The sequence below is a fragment of the Aotus nancymaae genome, unplaced genomic scaffold (genome assembly GCF_030222135.1).
Source record: "Aotus nancymaae isolate 86718 unplaced genomic scaffold, 86718_ANA_hifiasm-v0.15.2.pri h1tg000029l, whole genome shotgun sequence".
Classification (NCBI taxonomy): domain Eukaryota; kingdom Metazoa; phylum Chordata; class Mammalia; order Primates; family Aotidae; genus Aotus; species Aotus nancymaae.
This window is the reverse complement of record NW_026988442.1, coordinates 45,243,222-45,262,910: the sequence shown is the minus strand read 5'-3', so window position 1 is coordinate 45,262,910 and position 19,689 is coordinate 45,243,222. Positions and strand designations below refer to the sequence as shown.

General features: G+C 37.3%; 1 protein-coding gene across 2 annotated transcripts in view; it reads left to right on the top strand.

Annotated features, from left to right (window-relative positions):
* Positions 1 to 13,389: 13,389 nt before the first annotated feature.
* Positions 13,390 to 19,689, top strand: part of B3GALT1 (beta-1,3-galactosyltransferase 1) — a 571,010-nt gene continuing 564,710 nt past the window's right edge. For both annotated transcript variants that reach the window (XM_012440620.2, XM_012440622.2), the window contains exon 1: positions 13,390 to 13,452. The gene's annotated coding sequence lies outside the window, so the exon portion shown is untranslated. The remainder of the gene's footprint in view (positions 13,453 to 19,689) is intronic.

Here is a 19,689-nt window from a genome sequence, read left to right as displayed (position 1 = left end):
GGGAGAATCTGAGGCAATCAGTATAGTGGGAGGATATTCTAACATTCCAACACAAGAGCTGCATCATTTTTAAGAGATGACAGCAAAATAGAAGAAAAATCAAGTGAGTCCTGTGTCCTGTAAGCCAAACTAAAACGACATGTAGGATTAAGTGAGGATAATCTGTGCCAAAAGCTGATGGGCAGTCAGGGCAGATCAGGTTGGGGAAATGTCCAGCAGCTCTGGCGCCAGTGAAAGCATGGATGGCCTTGGCAACAGCAGTTTGCTCCTGTGCAGCAGAAGAAGCTGGGATCCTGGTAAGAATTTATTTACTAGGCTGGAGGGAGTGACAATGGTTTCAGTGAGGGAGAGTTGACCACAGGTGGAGGAAGATCATTGCATTAGTCCATCCTCAGGCTGCTACAAAGAACTGCTCAAGACTGGGCAACTTATAGAGGAAAGAGATTTAATTGAATCACAGTTCAGCATGGCTGAGGAGGCCTCAGAAAACTTACAGTAGTGGTGGAAGGGGAAGCAAACACAGCCTTCTTCACGTGGCGGTAGAAAGAAGTGCCCAGCAAAAGGGGGAAAATTCCCGTATAAAACCATCAGATCTCCTGAGAACTCATTCACTATCATGAGAACAGCATGTAGGTAACCACCCCCATGATTCAATTACCTCCCACTTGGTCCCTCTCATGACACACAGGGATTATGGGAACTACAAGATGAGATTTGTGTGTTGACACTGCCAAACCACATCAACCATTTCCTGTTTTGTAACTTCTGATGATATAGACAGAAATGAGTGAAGTGTGCAGTGGCTCTAATAGTGGAAAATCATTTTGAGTTTCTTAGTGAGGAAGGCCACACTGAGAGGTCAAAGGCTTGGATGTTCTTGGAGTTGGGGGTACTCTCCATCAGCCAGAATTTTCAGTGATAGAAGTTGTGTCAGTCAAGAAGTGCTTCAAGTATGATCTGGAATTTTTATAATCGTGCCCATTCCTCCTATTTTGATATAATTTAAATAACTTTCATAGAAAATCAACATAATCCCATCATCAAGAGATAATCATGGCTACTTACAGAATATATATATAAAATATATATTATATGCATACATACTGTAAATCTTATATATATGTTTTATTTGAAATGTGTAATATATGTGTTTTATTTATATAAAACATCTATAAGTATATATGAATAAAATTTCATATTTTTTCATATACATGATATATTACATATCCTATCATATATTATATATAATATATATAAATAAACCTTTCATTCTGAGATCTGCTGAAATCTTACATGATTTCTTTTTAGTTTACATATATTGTTTTATTCTTTCAGCTGTAAATTTATAGATTTAAGAAATGCGTTATGTCATATAACCACCATTGTGGTATCATGTAGAATATTTTCACTGCTCTAAAAAATCCACTATGCTTCAGCCTTCAGTAACTTCAACTTGAACTCCTGGCAACCACTGTTTATTATCTCTGTAGTTTTGTGTTGTCTTGAACGTCATACAAATGGAATAGCACAGTATATAACCTTTGCAGACTGGCTTCTTTCCCATAGCAATATGTATTTTAAGATATATCCATGTCTTTGTGTAGTTTGTTAGCTTATTACTTCCACTTTTCATTGATGAATAATATCCCATTGTATGAATATACTATGGTTTGTTTATTGATTTGCCTAGTGAAAGACATGTTGGTTACTTTCAGTTTTTGTCATTATGAATAAAGTTACTATAAACATTTGCATGAAGGCATAAACATTTTGGGCAAACGTAACCTTTCAAATCAGTTGGGTTGATACTAAGGAGCGTAACTGTTAAATCATATGGTGAGACTATGTTTAACTATGTAAGAAACTGCCAGACTGCCTTCCAACGTGACTGTACTAGTTTGCATTCCCACCAGTAATGAATGAGAGTTCCTGTTGCCCTGCACATTCACCAGCAGTCACTATTGTCAGTATTTTGGATTTAACACGTATGTCATGGCATATCATAGTTGTGTTAATTTGAATTCCCTAATGACATATGATGTTGAACATACTTTCATGTGCTTGTTTGCCATATGTATATCTTCTTTGGTGAGATCCTTTGTTTCTGTATCTTTTGCTCACTTTAATTTTTTTTGTTGAGTTTTAAGAGCTTTTTGCATATTTGGGATACAAGCCCTTTATCATGTATGTGTGTGGCATATATTTTCTCCCAGTTTATGCCTTGTTCTTAAATTCTTTTTACCGGGTGTTTCACAACGCAGGGTTTTTAATTTCAATAAAGTTCAACTTATCAATTTTTCACTGTCACGGAACACGTTTGTTTGTTTTTAACCTGCTGTTCCCACCGAACAATATGTTTTAGTATATTTCTTGCTAATAAATATACATTTTTAGTATCAAAAGGAAAAAAATACTTTCAGATACAGAGAAAAACAAGGGATAAATGTTGTTTACATTTATTAAGCATAAAAGTACAAAAACATTTTTTATTTTATGAGTGAATAAATGTGTTAACATTCAACCTATATTATATTCTCTATATATTTTTGATTATCTCTATTTAATTTAATTTTTGTTTTGCTGTCCGTGTTGCAATGTCGAGGTGAATGTTGAAAACTAATCAGAATGTCAACATGTCTTTGGTTATGCTATTTAAAGTATAGCCTAGTTCTTTGTAATATAAAATAAAAACCTTTAAAACCTAAGAATGGACTCCAGAGACAAAATGTGTGGTGTGGAAGTGAATTTGAATCAAAGAATCCCTGAATTTAAGAATAAAATTTAAAAGTAAGTTCAAGACTCTGGGTTGTTTTAGTCCTTTGGATTACCCTTGATTGATAATAATCAAGACGTGGAGGTTTATTACTAATAAAAAACTTGTATTCAGTATTCTATTCTAGAATTTGTACACAAACTTCCTTTCATTTGCAGTAATGTTAATCAAGTAAATTAGTAGGTAATATGCACCGGACAAAAAAGATACCTTGCCTTATGCCATTATCTCTTTAATCTTCTCAGTTTCCCTTCAAAGGAACTATTATTAACCGGATTTTACAAATGGGAAGACTAATGCTCTGGGAAGTTAAGTAATCCAACATCACACAGCTAACAGGTGATGGAGCTGGGTTTTTAACCAAGGACTGATTTATTCAAGAGCTTGAGCTTTCTCAGCTACTCATACACAAATAATTACCATGCAAACCAAGTGTGTCACGTATTTGACATAAACACTTCTCATTTGGGTGGGAGATAAGGCAGAATAGACACAAATATAGTGCCTGGCATGTGATGAAAAATAACCTCATATTATATGATAATGAGTGTAATGAGAAATCAGTAAGAACTGAAATAAATTGGTGAGACAGAACTAGTAAGCTGATCGACAAGCCAACTTCCCTTTCCTTCTGGACAGCTGGACTTCATTTTTCAGCATACTTTCTAGTTATTCTGGTCATTATTATATATCATTTCCAGGCCTGGCCCATAAGAATCACCTATATAATCTTTATTTCTTTGTGCTTCCATCACCCTGCATCCTTGAATGATTGAGTACAGTAAAAACTACCTACCCTCAATTAGATTTTATGAGTTCAAGAAATAAACTTCCACTATATTGAACAAATTCTATTTCAAAGTTTGCCGGTCACAATCAGCTAGTATTATCCTGATTAACACATGAGAAGTATTTGGTACCAGAAGTGGTACTAAATCTAACATAGGTAGCACTGCTTAGAAAATGGGTAGCAGGCTGCAAGCAAATAATCTTATGAGTTGGAAAAATACAGAATAATAATACCATGCACAGGCAAAATAATTTGAAAAAATGGTCTGCAATGAGATTTAGGTGCCCACTGAGCATTTAGGATTAGGAGAAAAAGCTGAAAAACACAACCATAATGCTGTTCATTGCTTGTTAATAGCTAAAGTTAAAAAGGTATTTCTAAAAAGAGAGAGGAGGTCTGTTAAGAATTGGTCAGTTTATAAGCAGTAATGAAAGATAATAGTGATAGTCCAAAAAAATGGGCGGTTAAACTGTTAAAAAATCATACTGGTTCTCGTCTTCACATATCATGGACTACAATTTAAAAACAGAATGAGCAACTTGGTCCACTAAGTTGCTTTAAATGTGTGTTTACCCCGCTCATTTATGTTGACCTTAAGGAACCCACTGGGTTGAAAGCTGAGGACAGAAGAGCAAGGATAACAACATATAAATAAGGCTTGAGAATTATGTCTAAGAAGAAAACTTCAAGTGTGATACTAACACAACTGTCTAAAAACACCAGCACAAAAGCCTATTACATCTTTGATAAGTTGTATCATCAAAGAAGTCAGAAGCTCACACTTCTGAAACAACTACAACAACGAAACCTTGACTCTTTAGATTTTAAACAACCATAAAGCTCCCAAACCTGCACCAGCAAGAAGCAGGCTGCAAAAACAGGACAGCCATACGCAGCATCACCAGCTTCAAATGGGATCATAGAGAATAATTTACAAGGAAGAACCTCCTGCAGGTGGAAGCAGGGCCATAGAGAAATACGCACAAGAGAGTTCCTCCCAGAAAGTAGAATCAGGGCCTCATTAAGGAACTTCCCCTCATCCAGGATCAGGAATTTCACAAGGCCCACAATAAAGTGTTCTTGATTGCTATGCACCAGTATCTCCTTAGTATATCCCATTATTCCCATTTCTAAAAAGATAGTTTTCAATTGCTACTTTATATGCCTTTGTTCATTGAGTATTCATGTCAGATAACTTTTTTGGTTTATAGTTAACGAGGAGGCACATTAGATTCTGGTAGAGAATAATGTGTATATCTTGATTTTGAGCCAGATGCAGTGTCTAGTTGGGAACTGGTTTGTTTCTGACCATAGAGGGCTTGAGTGAAATTAAAAAGGACAGCAGAAACTGAGGAAGTGTTCACTGAAAGTGTTTCTCTTTCTTCCTGGGAACATAGCTAGTCTGCCACCCCCAAATTCTTTTGCAGTTGATGTGGCCATGTCTATGAGTTCTGGCCCATAAAATGTCAGTGTAAATGAGACATACCACACCTAAGTGTTCCTTCTTGCTCTTGCACACCATTTTTCATCACGATGTTGATTCCCAAAACAAGTTTGAAAATTGTATGTTGAAGATAAAAGTGCCTACAGGACTGTGTGGAGCAAACCCCTTTGTCCTTCCTCCTCACATTAATGGAACAAGAATGAGTTAAAACAAAAATCCTATTGTGTTACACCATTGATATATTATACTTTATGTGTTGCAAGATAGCTACACTAATGAATACTTTAGAAAATACTTTTTGAAAAAAAGAAGGTGGTGAAATGAGTCATGAAATTTACTTGCAATGAAGAAAGATATCCACTTTAGTGGGAAACACATGAACAAAAGTCTGAGACTCCATTGAGCTTTGAAAGACTATATGGAGGTTGAGGCAAGTTAGCCACCTCAACTTTATAATTACTGTTACTCTAATAATTAATAATAATGATTATCTATGAAGCTAATGTATACTGAACATTAATCTTCCAGATACTGAACTAAGCACTTCATACATACTATCTCATTTAAATTCCGAAGTACCTCAAAGAACTAGATATTATTATTATCTTTATTTTTACAATTGAGGAAACTGAGACACGAAGATATTAGGAATTTGCATTTAGATATTAGATCTCACATTTCATAAGAGGTAGACCTAGTATTTTAACTCAGGTTGATCCGTCTGCAGAACCTACATTCTCAATTAATCTATTTCCTAGAAACCAAAACACTTGAAAACTTCTCTGCCAATACTCATCTGATATAAATAAAAATGTTCATGGAATAGTTGAGATTTTGAGGTTGAGTATTCCAAATGGTCTAAATCATGCTTCTGTTAAATGTATTTTTGGTTTATCATCAAAACAAGATTCACCTTACTGTAGGCCTATCACGTGTTTATTATCGTCTAGAAAAACCCCAAAAATATATAGCTCACCTGTGTTTGTATCAATTTAGACTATGCACTCCACCTAACTACATATAGACATAATACTTTAATGACCCAATGGTTAATTTTCATTAATTTCTCATTAAAAGTCAAGCACAAAACTATACTTTCATTTATTTTAGTTATTTCCTTCTTTTGACTAATCTGAAATTGTGCCTAATTCAATTACTCTGTTACTTTCTAGAAAATTGTGATGTTCTTGCCTCCAAAAGCTAAAGCCCAACAAAAAGGATATATGGTCCAGTACCAATATCAGCTGTTGGAAATTATCTTCTCACTCAAATTGAGATATTTCTTATAGATTTCAAAGATTCCCATTCACTTCGCATAAATAAAATCTTTTAAGGCTAAAAAGACATTAATTAGTTACATTAAAGTACCTGATTCAATGTACTGTTAAGAGATTTCCAAGTTGCTACAACCACTTGAGATTTTCTATAACATCTAATGGATGGTCCTGTTATAACATATTTGGTAAACTTGACTGTGGGATGTAAACTTGGGGGTGCTGTTGGCTTAGCACTAAATTTATTCAAGATAATTACACAAAAGACTTAAAAAATCATAGGGTAGTGGCTCTCTTGAGAGCTGATCAAGCAGGCTGGAGGAGATAAATACAAGCAAAGTAAAATACACTGCCATCTTTCTTATACAAATAACATTTATTCTAATATAACATATTTCTAGCACCTAAAGTCTAATAGAGATGTTAAAAATGTATCATGCTGGGAATCTAACTTATCTTACCCTCTGCAGCCATGTTTTGCAATGTCCTTGTTATAAATATTTATAATTAATGTCTCAATCGAACAGTGCTTGATAATAATCAGAACTGCTTTTCTAAGAATGAAGTACTCAAGTCAAGTACTATTTAGGTTTAACTGGTGAGTGCAATTTTAAAAAACTGCTATGGTATATACAAATAAAAAAGTCTAGGTCAAATCACTGAATAATACAAAAATAGAAGTCATTATTACTAAATTTTTGAAAATTAAAGAAAATAATGGTTTTTGTATTTGGATAGTCACATAAAACTTAAGAATTCACAGCTCTTAGAAGATAAAAATAATATATAAAGGAATAGAATTGTAAGTAATTTCAGAAAGGATTGCAGACCTGGACATAAAGATGTGGACTATAAGATTTTTAATGTTATAGTTCACATAATCTGGATTTTTAAAAAATTTTGAAGTGTTAAACTGTATTTTCACCTTATAATTAAATGAATATTAATAAGGAAATTAAATTTTTCTACCACCTAAAAATATATCCACTTTTTCTTTCCAATAACTGCTAAAAGTCCTTTCTGTTAGCACATAAAGGCAATTAGGCATGTTTGAGTCTACATGCAACACAACTGGTACATTATATGGTATTAAGCTCATAAACATATACCGTCAACTTTCTGGTTTATTTAAAGGGTCAAAAATTCTTGACATAGCAAATGTATAAAATATTTTTTGAGCATTTTACTTTAAGGACTTCAACAGGAGATGTTCAAGTCTGTTATATTTTTCCTTGTGAATGTGAAAGTGTTCTATGGTGCTCACTGGGTCTCTGTGTGGCCAGCAGGCAATAAAACAGAAGCAACAATGGACTTGCATGCTTCACTTACCAACTAAACAACATAGTCTACCTCCCCCTAGCATCACCAGGTCAACAGCCAGTACTAACCGACTACATCAGAGGTATTGAAATATTCTTGGCGACTTGGTATTACAGACATTTAGAGAAGTGGATTTAAAATATCAATCCTGCTATAAAATATGATCCACTGTTAAATAGACACCAAAGGTTACTGAATATAAAATATGCTTGCAGCCAACCTCCATAATAAGACAAACAACAAAGAAAGCAGTTGCTAAGGGAAAACACTATAGGTTTATCTTCCATACGGTACAAAGACTAAGGCAGACTTTCAGAGCAGATAATATTTTTTTAAGAAAAAAAAGCTTGACAAACTTAATTTCTAGAAAGTAATTATCAAGCTGCATGGTAGCATAAAGTCCTATTGATCCAAATTTCTCTTTCTGTATGGACTTCACAGACTTGCATGACTGGGCATCAGTAAAAGCTAATGATGATTCATGCTATTAGCTGCAGTAGCCCCAGTCCCTAGGAACTCAGCTTTGACCTTTTATTAGCACTTTTCTCCCAAGGCAAGTAGGATTATTCTCTAGGCTCACTTCCTAATCACCCTAAAACACCTGGAGAATTTGTTAAAAGCCAGATTGAGTGAGGGTCTGGGATGCTAAAGGAAAGTGAAGATTCAGTCTAAGGGAAGAATTGTACTTGCCTGTGTCATCTGGACAGCAATCTTGGGAAACCATGGAAAATTAAATTACTGTTAGAATTTAATTTATGTAAAGTTAAAATAGTCATAACTGCAAAAATTCATGTTAAATATTGTGGTTTGGTTTCAACTTTTAACATAATTTCTCCCTGCTCTTCCCCACAAAACCCCATGTAACATTTATACATTCGTTTTTCCTGGATCAAACATTTATTGAGCTTCTATCACTATGCTAGACACTTAAATAGCATTGTTATGGTAATACAGAGTCATTAATTTTTTTAAATTAATTTTTTAGTCTCCTATGCTTTAAGTGACTTCAGAACCAAGTATTGGCTAAATGAAGCCAGAGAATGCTGCACAAATAACTTGAAAATTCTGCTCCTTTTCTCCTTCCTTCTGTCTTCTCGCCTCCCACTTCTTCCTCACACCCTCTGCCCTGACACAAACACACACACACAAGCACATGCCTTCTTTCTCCTTTTCCATGTCATGCTGCACCAATGTAATATGCAGCTGCTCTTAAGTGATCACAGCTTAAAGAAAAAAAATTCATTATTAATAAATTGGATTCTCTTCTTCAAGCACATAACTGAATTCTAAGTTATAAAAACTGAAAATGGAATCTAATGAGGTAAAGAAGTATCTTTTCTGCAATTTTGTTAATGGCTTGATTTCTGTAACATTATAAACAAACACTCATGAAGGACTGCAGGATTATGTTCAAACTTGACTGTGTTTTAAAAATAACAGTAATAAAGACTGTCAATAATTTAACTTTATGAAACAATGTCAATTCAAGTTTTTATACAGCCTTCTGCATAAATCACGACTCTACTTTCATTTTAAAATATTGAATGTAAGGAAACTCTTTTCTAATGTTAAGTAACCCACTTGAATTATCCTTCCCTCATTCTGCGTGAATCAAATGGTTGTCACCCTAATCACCCTACAACAATTATTTTTAAAGAAATCAAAAATCTTCTTACCCAGTCTCCATCTCTTGTCAATACTTAGAGTCGAGTTGATTTTTGTATCAAATTTTGCACCTCCTTCCAAAATAAATACTATCCTTACTTTTTCCTAATTATAAATGATCTTCTAGTCTTCTTGTCCTGCTATACTCTGTCCTTTGAAATATCTTACATTATCTTAGTTTCAATGATTTCCTCTTTATTGATAACTCTCAAATCTCAGTAAAAAAGAGTATGCTGTGGTGCTAAGAGTACAGGGCTAGAAATTTGAACACTTGCCTGTTTGGAGTCCTGTTTCCTATAAAATTCTGATGAACGACTTTCGTCTTTTACATTTGTGTGTGTATGTCGTGTGTGTGTGTACATACAGGTCCTAGTATAAAGTATATTTTTAAAAGTGCTAGTTATGATTATCTCAGTAGAATCTAATCCATTCTGTTTTCATTCTTGTCTTCTTGTTTTGATTTTGTTTCAATCTTTCAATGCAAAGAAAACCTAATGTAGCAATCTTAATGTGAGCACAAATAATATTCATTTTACAGATGTTTTATAGTTTTAAATATGATAATGGAGGTGTTCTGTGCTTGAAATTATCTAATGAGTTATATTATTTAGGGAAATAGGCTTTATTTCGGGTGTAATTTACATCCAATAATAAAACATAAAAGTCTGTCCTTCATTTAAACTAAGATGCCAACCTTTAAACTTGCATTTTTTAATCATATTGGAAGTGACGTAGTGAAGGAACTGAAGGAAAAACATTCTAGCTGGGCAACATCAACAAATAAAGTGTACCTGATAGTAAATTTATCCTAAAATTAGTAAAAAACTTCATTGAAACTTAATACGTTCATCTTTAGAAACAGATATTATATATCCATAATGAAGAGGGTTATTGTAAGAATTAAAAGAATTCACATTTCAGAGAGGGTAGTAGTTATCATTAGATTGCAGTTCTTTACCTTTTTAGAAGGACTTTTCTTCAAGAGTCCATTGTGGCTTGCAGTTTCAATTATAAGTTAATCCTCACCTCTAAGAAAGGCAGCTATAGGTTTTATTTTGTTTTTAATCTCTATTTTACAGATAAGAAATACTGGGAAAGTTTAAGTGACTGACCTGTGTTTACTCACACAGACATAACCAGAGCTGGAACTAGACTGATTTCTCGATTATTTCTTATTTGGTTTTCTGCCTGCTAGATGTAACTTTTGTCAAAATGGATCCCAAGGAACTATTCAGTTCCTATTTCTAATAAATATAGATTTTCTACATCAATTAATATGAAGTTATTTTACATACTTTTGGGATTAGGTCAATCGTTATTGACCATTATTGCTGGTAGTGACAAAGCCAATTTCTTTCTCTATTAACAAGTGGAATGAATTATCTCATTGCACAGGGAGAAAAACAGATTTATCTGTAGGCCAGAAAAGTTATTAAATTAGCTTATTAGTCATATAGTTAAATAACACGGGACTATCTGTCCAATACATCCCATGAATTTCATAATAATGCCTGAAAACCTATCATCAACATGCAGCATTTTCAGATACTTTAAAAATTTTGTCTTGGGTTTTCATCTTTACTGACTTTAAATATTTCATGGTTTTCACCGACAGTAGGTTGTTAATTATGAAGTTTTTTCTTTTTTTTTTCAGAGCTGCTTATATAGCAATACTGATATGATAGCAATAGTGACATGAGATATTAGTGTTATATCTGTATGCAGACTGTGGATTTTATTTAGCTTTTTTGCTTCTGTAAGATAGTATGTAGAAGCCATGTATTTTCAAGGATAACTGCTGCAAAATACTGAATAACATGGAAAGAGATTATAAAATACTGAAAAACAGCATAATTGGCAGGGTATGAGAGAATTATTAGAAAAAAATATATCAATATTTGTGCATGCATATTTCTGCAAGTTTCTACATAGCTTATAACATTCTGAAGTCAAGATTAGCTTTTAATGGAAAATCATTCAAAACTTACCTTTTATCAGGCATATTTCTAAATTGTCATTGCCTTTTAATTTTCTGATTTTGAGATTTAAATTTTAAGGTTTCTACATTTTACAAATACCAGCTCTTCCCGATAAATAAAATATATATTTTAACAAATATATTTATCTTTCCCAGATTTCGACTTCACTCTTTTATTCTGTTATTCATTTATCCCCTTTATTACCTCATTTACTCAATGAAGGTGCTGATTTTATTCCATTACACAATAATAAAGAATTACATATATAATTTCTAAAAACAAAACAACAACAAAAACCCCTCTCTAGATTAAACATCTAGTGTGGTGTGGTCCATATCTCTGTTTTTAGCCTTAAAAAAATGAACTTATCCATTTGCACAGCCGGTTCTTTTAAGAAGAGATAATCTGGCTCCCAAACTACATTGGTAAAATGGCTAAAGGGGAGGAAGGCATAAGAGAATTGGAAAGAACAGTGATGATATGCACATACTTTCTATAGTACTAATAGATGGCAATACACAAGTCTATTTTACAATCAAATTGTCCTTATAGGGCTAATAAAATTTAGACAGGTTTTGTTTTGGTAATCACAGGATATATGGAGTTTTTAAAAAGGAAGGTAAGTGAAGAAAAGGGTGACTATTATAAACAAAAAGGATCACTTAAAAATACAATTAGCAAGAAGAGCTGCAGCATCATAGCTAAGATATATTGAATTCCAGCAATTTGTCAACTATCTAGCTGATATACACGCTTGATTTTTGACCCTCACAACCTTGTGAGGTAGGTATGACTATTTCCATCAGAGAATGTCACTTTGGGAAGGTCCCACGCTTATGAAAACCTTCATGTATAACTTTATTTTTTTTAACTAGAACATTGTATATAAACTTATTAGTAGAACTCTGAGCCATTCAGACATATTTGCACTAAAGAAACTTAAAATCTTTCATAAGGATTGATAATTACAATTTAGGGGAGAGTGGTGCAGAGAAACATTTTGTCGCTTTTTTCCTTTTCTTTTCTTGGCAAGTAACACCACTTGCTAGTGTTTGAGTCAAACACACACATTAAAACAAACAAACAAAACTATTAGAACATTCAGACTTGATTATCCAAAGAAAAATGAAAAAAGAAAAAAGAAAGCAAACCAATTAGGCTGGCTGCTTAAATTATCTTTCCCCATTCTCAAGGTTTGTTGTTTGTTATGTTTGGGGTGAGGAGGTGAAAGGCGTTTATTTGGACGGAAGACAGGGAAGGTCCACCCTACCTACAACTTCGACATTTCTCCGTGTGTTTCTTTGCCAGCTAGGGACACTTCGGGCTGATTACTAAGAGGGTTGGTTCGGAGCCTAAGAAGTACTACTCCTTTCAGCTGCCAAAGGGAGAAGGACGGGGGCGCTGTCTGGTGACTGTTCGCGTGATTCCTCCAAGGCGGCGACCACCTCCTGGGATTCGCTCTCCAGCCGCGCGGTTCATACTCGGGTCCCGCGACCCCTCCCCGCCCCCTTTACCCCACCCCAGCGATGCCAAGACGCTGAACCGCAGGGATGAGGCTCTGGGGAAAGAGTCATCCCGGGGCGCCCTTTCCTGCCAAGCCGCGGGCTCCTGGCGGTCAGAAAGCGCCCCAGGCCCACCCCTGCGGGCCCGGCTTTCTCTCCTCACCTAAGGCTCCCGGGCCACGAGTCCCCCACCCGGCGCCCCTCCCGCGCCTCCCCCATCCCAAACCCCAGCAGCATCACCGCCTCTCCCGGAAACAAGCCCGCTGAGCAAAGGCGGAGGAAAACCTTGGGCCTTCCGCTCTGATTGGTCTCCCCCCGCCGCGCGGGGCGAGGCAGCGATTGGCTGCCGGGCGTTGTCAGTCGCCGAGGCCAGAGCCATCGCCGGGGAAGCGCAGCCGGGCTCGGGTGCTCCGGCTGCCGCCGCGGCTGCTCGGCTAGTGCAGCTGGGCGAGCTCGCGCGGGCGCAGCCGCCGCCTCCGCTGCTGCCCACCCCACCGCGCCGCTGGCGCTGCCGGTTTTGCAGGCGGCCGCCGGGGAGGGGCGGCCAAGAGAGCGGAGCACGAGGAGGCGGGGGCGGCAGAGAAGTGATGCTGGCGCCGGGGATCGGGGCAGCGGCAGCGGAGCAGCATCATCTTCGGGACCCTGGCTGCAGCATCCCTGTGGCCCGCGCGCCAGCCCAACGGCCGGAGACCAAGCGCCCCTGGGGTAAGGTCCTGTCTGGCAGCGCCCGCGAGACACCCGGGACGGCTGGCGTGGTCTTTGGGGGTTACAAGGCGCGTGGTGGCCGGGGCACCCCGACAAAGGTGTTGGGACCCGGACCGCGAGTCCCGACGCTGGGCTGGGCTGCTGCCCGCGCCCGTGCGGCTCCAGCTGGTGCGTTCTCCCTTCCGCGCTGACAGACTTTGACAGCGCGGGGATGGTATTGTGTGAGTGTGGATTTGGATGTGTGTGTGCGCGCGCGCGGCTTGGGGCACTTTGCAGCGAGAGCAGTGGGTCCCCTCTGCGTGGCCCGACGTCCTTCAAGGACCCAGGCTGGGCTGGAGTGAGTACAATGCTGTTGGCTCGGCGGGAGGGAGAACGCACGGAGCGCACGGGAAAGTCCACCGTGGCTCGTAAAGAGCCAAGCAAATTGAACTTTATTGCGTTGATGAAAAGGAGCTGTGGACCTGGCGCGTCAGGGAGAGGCTCGTTCACCGAGGCTCCCCAAAGTCCCACTTTGCCCTGGGGACTTCGGAGCGGAAGGGAGGAGAGAGGGGAAAGTAACTGTTGGTCTGCATCGCTGAAGAAAAGGAGGAAAGAGAAGTTGGGGGTGGAGGGTGGAGGGTGGAGGTTACTCTTGGGGAAGTGGCGACTTTTGGGTGTCTGAGCCCCGCGTGGGAGGCTTGGTACACTCTTCTGGAGCGCAGACTTGAGGATGGAGAGAGTCCCATTCTGAGGTCCTGTCAGCGGCTCCTCCTGCCTGGTGGCCGCGTAGGGCGCAGGGGGACAGCTCGGTGGAGGCGGAGCGGGACTTGGACGCCCGACGGCTAGGCGTCCGGGTGGGGCCGCTGCCTCCCCAGGCCGCCTTGGCCCGCGTGACCTCCCCGGTTGAGACCCGGCCTGGTGCCGAGAAAGTTCAGGCCCGCTGGTGTCTGGGCCATCAAACACAGGGCACATTAAACACGCAGGGTAACCAGGTTAGGGTACCCAGCTGCCTTCAGAGTGTTTTTGTTTCCTATTAGATTATCTTATTTGATAAAGCTGTTGAGAGTTCCACCTGTGCTGCAAAGCCTTGCGCAGAAGGCGAGTTCTGTGCGCCGCTGCAAATGGATGGTGCTACTGGGCTAAATCCGAATCTCTGTAGCTCAGTGCAGTGGCTTCTCCATCCCTCTTCAGGACGCACAAACTTACTCTTGGCGATTGTTTTCTTTGTAGCTTCTTGTCTCCGTGGGAGTATCTTCTTAGGAAAGTTCCTGAAATACCTCAGTACTAAGGAGCTCTCCCTACTCTGTCTCAGATGGGGAGAGGCTCCGGTCCTTGACTGGCGATGGGGTTGCAGCGGGGAATGGAGGTGGAACATCAGCTCCCTGCCTGCCAGCTTTGGTAAAACAAAAATTGGCTCAATACAGGGAGGCGGATCTTGAACTGGGGACAGCATTTTTCTTGTCATGTAGCTCCGTAATCTCTTTCACTAGAGGAATCTTTTGTCCCAAACAGAACGAACCACAACACAACAAAAACACCCAAAACCAAACAGCAGAAACCACTTTAATTGGGCTCATTTCTGATTTGGTAAAACAGAGAAAATGAAAGTAAGGCACCTAATAAAAAATACTGTAGAAAATCAGGAGGGAGCTGTCCAAAAATGTCAGGCATTTTTCAATAGTTATTTTTCATTGTAAAGATTCTATTTTCTCCCAATTTAGTAACTAAGTTATTTTAAAGCAGATTAATAACTTATGATAAAGTAGTAGTGATATTAGTTTTGTGTCCAAGGATGGTCTCATGGTTTTCATCACTTAATTGTGCTGTAAATGGATTTTTAAAATGATTTTAGTCACATATACTGCATTTGGACTACTAAAAAATTGGTGCTAAGTATTTTCTTTTTAGCATTCATCACGTCTGGCTTAGAAGTGTGGCTTTCTGATATGACTAAAGAAAGTATATAGTTTGTGGTTGCTGTTTCTATACAAATTTGCCTACTTCCAGGTGATTATTTTAATATTGCAATGTTGTAGTTATTGAAAGCTTCAGGACTTTGATAAGGTTATTAAACCGGCTAAGCAGTTTATTTTAGTTTTGTGTTTCATTTATGCAATACTGTGGGCTGGTAAAACTTTTTGTTTTTCTCATAGATTGATATGAGGGAAATAGGATTAAAGTGTGTGATACTTATTAACAATTTTAAAATAAACTTAAAACTAAGCTATCAGTAACAGCCAATACTAAAAATGGAACTTCTAAGGAAAATTTTAACAACTTGGCTAAGAAAGTGATTTTTCTCCTTGATATTAAGTACCATTTTATAAATCCACTACATTATGTATTGGAGTAAGCCACAAGTCTTAAAATAGAATTGAGAGCCTTTGTGCTCATTATAGCGTTGTGTGTGCACGTGTGTGTGTGTGTGTGTGTGTGTGTTTGTAGCTTTTATTTGGAGAAAATCTTTTTTCAGATAATTTTTAAAACGAGTAGGACAAATATAATGAAGTGCAGAGAAATGTGTCAGTGGGCTTAAATATTAAGATAAAGCCATAGGAAATACGTTTAAGCATAAACATAAATGATGCAGAGTATCAGCGTTGGAGGTGGGCACAGGCTTATGGGAGCTAATGGGTAGTGCCAGCCACTTAGTTTATACAAGCAATTCAAATTCTACCACTTCTGCAAATGCACTTCAGCTTTAACTTGTTTTGCTTCAGGGCAGCCCATGAGCTTAGACTGCCATATATTCTAGATGAATTTTTGTAATGCAAGTAATGTCAACTTGTCAAGACCCTGGGCCACTAAATTCACTTTTTGACTTGTACAAGATCTTAATTTTAATACTCATCAGATAACTTTTCTAAAAAATTCACATCAATATGAATAGCAATGCCCATAGATACAAATATTTTATGAAATACAACTTATTTGTCAAATAGTCACGATTAGTGTTTTACATGAATAGGTAAGAAAGTGAGGTTTATAACAATTTGTTTTTATTAATAGCGAAGTCATTCTTTTTATAAAACTAAAAATTTTAGGGGAATTAATAACTTCAACTGGTTAGTAAATCAGAATTTCATTCTCATTTTTTCTCTGTCTCTTTCTGTCTGGCTGTCTCTTTCTTTATTTCTCTCTCTCTCACCACACAAAACACGTGCATACTAGAAAGGTTCTCAGAAAGAATTTCACCGTGCTGCATTTGAAACAAATTCACTAATCCATTCTGAATGAAGAATGTGCTTCATAAAGGAATATTCTCATTCTCTTTAGTAATCTGTTATGATACTGGTTTATTCAAGTGACATTTAACAAATTGTACTATGTTCCTACTATTTGTAAAATACTGTTTTGTTTTCTTGGACTGTGTGAATGAATATATACAGTAGTATATGAACTCAATGAATACTTGTATGAATAAATCACACAAAAATCCCTACCCTTTTGCAGTTTATATTTTATTGGTGTGCAATAGATTATAAAAATATAGTGATAACTTATATATTTATCTCCTACCAACCTATTTATTCTAAGTCCTCTATCCCATGGACCAATCTCTTTCCATCTCATTTTCTCTTCAACTTATACACCCCACTCATATAGACCTTCACAAATTAATGTAAGAACTGAAAAATAATACACATTGCTCTTGAAGCTATGTATGAGAACAGTAACATTACATAAGATGTGAGGATTGAAGGCAAAAAAGGGAGATCTAAAGATGATTATTCAGCAATAACATAAGATATCTGTCCTTTATCTTTAAAATCAAGTTATATTTTTCAGAGGAACTAGAGGACAACATTGTCCTTTAGCATAATGGTTCCAAATTAACAACATTTAAAACAAAATAACAGTATTTATGACTGTCCAAAGTCAAATCTACAGAATTTATTCAAAGGGAATGAGTGAATTTTAGTAGTAAGGAAAGATTCAAAAGCATATTTGTAATGAGAATTCTTCTTTCTCTTCCACATTGAAAGTATCACATGTATGTACCTCTGGAAAAACTGATTAAAAAAAAAGAAACCACTAGGGTTTGAGGTCAAAGTTTCCTTAAAGTTTATGCATCAAAAAAATAAAATGACTCATCTGATCCTCTAGTAAGAAATGCTGATACAACAATTTTCAAGTAAGCTTGTCTTTAATTAAAAATAGTTAGTGATGCAGTCAGTCCAATTACAGATCGAACTTTGCAAAATTTTACCTAGATCCTAGGTTCTGTTGTTTTATGCACAAAACTGTACAATTATGATTCTGGTTTCGTTTTCTATGCTTCTGTTTTATTACTTTCCTTAGGGTCTTTATCTTACATCTCAGAATTATTACTTACCCTAGTAGGAAGAATGGAGCCTAGCTTGACTTTCAAAAACTGGTTTGCAAACATTATTTTCATATTAGAAGTCGAAATTGTACTCCGAAGGAGCTATAGCACATAATGAATTAATGCCAATTTATTTACATGTTCTGTGATTACAGGACAATAATGCAGGGTACGTCATTCATGAAAAGTCTTCAGGCTGGGTGGTGGCTTACTCCTGTAATCCCAGCTCTTTGGGAGGCCAAGGCAGGTGGATCACCAAGTCAGGAATTCAAGACCAGTCTGGCCAATATGGCTGTAGTCTCAGCTACTTGGGAGGCTGAGGCAGGAGAATTGCTTGAGCCTGGGAGGCGGAAGTTGCAGTGAGCCAAGATCATGCCACTGCCCTCCAGCCTGAGTAACAGAGTGAGACTCTGTCTCAAAAACAACAGCAACAACAAAAACAACAAAAAAGTCTTCAAGATTGCTGCTACCCACCCCGGTTTTAGGAGATGGAGGAAGACTTTCTGATACTGTTATCTCAATGTTTTATTTCTCCAGATTCAAGAATGCATTCACCACTTATTTAAGTCTTTATCTTTTTTGCCCTAGTTTTTCTTTCTGCTAAAATGCAAAATTTTTGGAAAACAATGTTTTAAAACCACAAGTAAATCAACAAATGGTTACTGTATCTAGTACACTCCAGCTGATTATGAAAATGTTTATGAGAGCTAAGCAGGATTCGGATATTTAGAACTGGGAAGAACCCAGGTGATTAGTGCAACTTCCTCTATGTATAAGGAAGAACTTATTCCAGGAAGATGCTATTTATTGCCAGTTCAGATGAAGTTGATTTTTATTGCCTGTTCAGTTGAAGGGGAAGATCTAGAAACACTATTTAAGGATGAAGCATACAAGTTAACTCTTTGCCAGTTGCTTGTTAAACAGTACTACATTTTGTAAAATGAGGAGAAAGGACTGCATCTACTATCTTGTGCATGTTATTGTTTTAATATCTGACATACTGTTATATTGTATTAATATGCTTGGACCAAGAAAATGAGAAATTAGGATACATTTAGGAATGTCATCTAAGATTTATAAGGCTGGAGGTAACTTTGCAAGTAAAACATTTCTATTCTTTTTTTTTTTTTTTTTTTGAGATGAAGTCTCGATCTGTCGCCCAGGCTGAGGTGCAGTGGTGTGATCTCGGCTCACTGCAACCTCCACCTCCCGGGTTCAAGTGATTCTCCTGCCTCAGCCTCCCAAGTAGCTGGGACTACAGGCATGTGCCACCACACTCAGCTTATTTTCGTATTTTAAGTAGAGATGAGGTTTCACCATGTTGGCCAGGATGGTCTCAAACTTTTGACCTCATGATCCACCTGCATCTGTCTCCCAAGTGTGTGAACCACCACACCTGGCCTGTATTTAATTCATGCTTTATGTCTATAGCATGTAGATGTATATACTCTCTATATACATATTTATAGACTCTATGGAATTTAGTCTAAAGAATATAACCTACAGAATAGAATCACTAAAATAGGATTTCTTATTTCCCTCTTCTTATGGGACCTTTTATTTCCCAACATTAGTCACTTTAGACTCCAGTGTGATTGACAGATGAACTTCAGGGACTCCAGGAAACATCAAAACTGTGTGCAGTTTTTGTTATCGTTTTTCTTGAATGTTCTAAAATAAGAAAAAAATGCTTAAGAAAATTTAAAAGCTACTGCTTTAAGTTAGTTTTTTGTTTGTTTTAGAACAACAAAACAAGAAAACTAGATATGGGTAACTTGCGTGGAAAATGAGGGGATTTTAAAAAATTAAAAACCTGTTTCTTGGTTCTCAAAGAAAGGAGAAAACAAAGTTATTGATAGATTCTATCAGGAAACACCTCCCACAGGGGCTTGAAAAGACGTGTAAATCTCCTAAAATGCTAATTTGAAACT